We start from the raw sequence: 2,135 nt of genomic DNA on the forward strand, positions 1-2,135 counted from the left end.
CATTTTAACCCATTATTTAATACTTTGCAGTTAGGTTTCAAAATTTCTTGAAAATAATTGAACTGCGACAGTTTTAGTGGCTGTATGTGTGATCGGCAGCAAACGATACGCAGTTTTACCCTCACCCCCAACCAAAGCAGTGCATCTGTGTGTTGGAGCGCGTCTCCGAATAGTTCCTGGGTGCTCGCCGGAGACGTCTCCGAATGTTTTCTGCCCTGAGTACACACAACTGACCGATAGATCTCCCTGGCCTGACTTCCACACAACTGACCGATAGATCCCCCGCTCCCACCACGGCCTGGTACGGCGGGTCACTGGACAATCCTGGCTTTTGATTTCTTTTGTGTCTGGATGGGCCATTTTCTTGTCGGGATAATCTTGTTCTGAGCTCGTGATCCTATCACCACCACCACCACCACAATCATCACCGCCACCACCACAATCACCACCACCTCCACCCCAACCACCACAACCTCCACTACCACCACCACTACCACCACCACCAACCTTCTCCTTCCCAAATCCTCCAAAAGTGTCTTCCCATCTTACTATGATAACCCTCTGTCCCATACTTTCTCGCCCAACAACTAAGGTATACCTTCCTCATTGTTCGTTCGACATCAACAACAGTTTTAAAAAAACAACTCAAGACAAACATCCTCCCCCCTTCCCCAACTAAAAAGAACAAACAAAAACAAACAAACCCAAACTAAAACTAAATAAAACGAAAAAACCCCCAAATCCAACAAAAACAGTCAATCTTATGCCAAACTTCCAGCTTCTTACTCGATGTATTCATGGCCCGAGCGTACGTTTAGAATTTCTTCAAATCCGCCAGGTACAAAAACTACTTGAATAAATACATTTTAAAAAACCGCGGAATTTCATTTTTGAGTATCTCGCCCAGCTGAACACAGACAAAAGATTTAAAGGATTTATCTCCTTCATGTTCGATCAACAAAACTGTTTTCAAATCGAGATCAGGGTGAGGGAGTGATAGGGGAAAGGGTGGGGGAGGGGTATGTCTATTAGGATAGATGTTATGGGCAGTGATGAGTAAGAGAGAGTGTGAGAGAGAAAGAGACAGATAGAGTGAGAGAGGAAGAGGGAGGGAGAGCGAAAGAAGGAGAGAATGAAAGGAAGACTGACAGAAAGATAGATAGATAGATAGATAGATAGATAGATAGATAGATAGATAGATAGATAGATAGATAGATAGATAGATAGATAGAGGAAGAAAGACAGAAAGAGAAAGAAATCTAAAGGGCAGGATCGAAGAAGCAACCTCAGCACAGCGTAACAAAAACAACAACGAGCCAGGCTGAGTTGAGAGGACAGAAGGAGGGCCATTTCCCCCGCCCTCCTCAACACAACTCGTAAACTCATGGATCGTGACAAATCCCCTCTCGCCTGTGTTGTGATTTGGCGGGAGCTCTGTCCAGATTTGACCAATGTCCACTTTACAGGAAAAACGGCCACCTTGATAGGTCAGTTCACCATTGTCTCACCGGTCTTTTTTCCAGAAACATAATTTTCTACTAGTTTAAAATAACCCCCTTCTCCTCCCCCTTTTTTAAAACACCACTCAGAAACACACCGAAATGGTGAAATATCCAGAACGTGCTGTTGTTGTCCTGAAAGAATTGAGAGTGAGTATTGCGAATTATCAATAGATCAAAAGAAGATTAAAGCAAGGCTGCATTATGTCCCACTGTGGAATAGATTTCAGACATAGAGTATAAGATTACAGAGAGAGCAGCAATAACTACATCAGATTTGTCAAAGGCGCAGTTCTAATGGCAGATTAATTCGCGAGCTCAAACTCACAACACTGTCAAGTATAATTATTATGTCGGTGTCCTAGTGTTTAGGTGGGTGGTCACTGGGGTGTGTCCTTGAGCAAAACACAATAAGCCGACTGTTAATGAGATTGGTTGGTGCACAGGGGCAGCCAGTAATAGATAAGATAAAATAAAATAAGATAAGATAAGATAAGAACAGATAGATTGTACTGATCTTCACAAAATTTGCTGCGGCATGGTAAATACCCATTCGCAAAAGCACACGTCAACACACACACGCACTCCCGTCCCTGCACAAACACACACACACACACACACACACACACACACACA

Source organism: Aplysia californica, unplaced genomic scaffold, assembly GCF_000002075.1.
Source record: "Aplysia californica isolate F4 #8 unplaced genomic scaffold, AplCal3.0 scaffold00751, whole genome shotgun sequence".
In the NCBI taxonomy this organism is placed as follows: Eukaryota; Metazoa; Mollusca; class Gastropoda; order Aplysiida; family Aplysiidae; genus Aplysia; species Aplysia californica.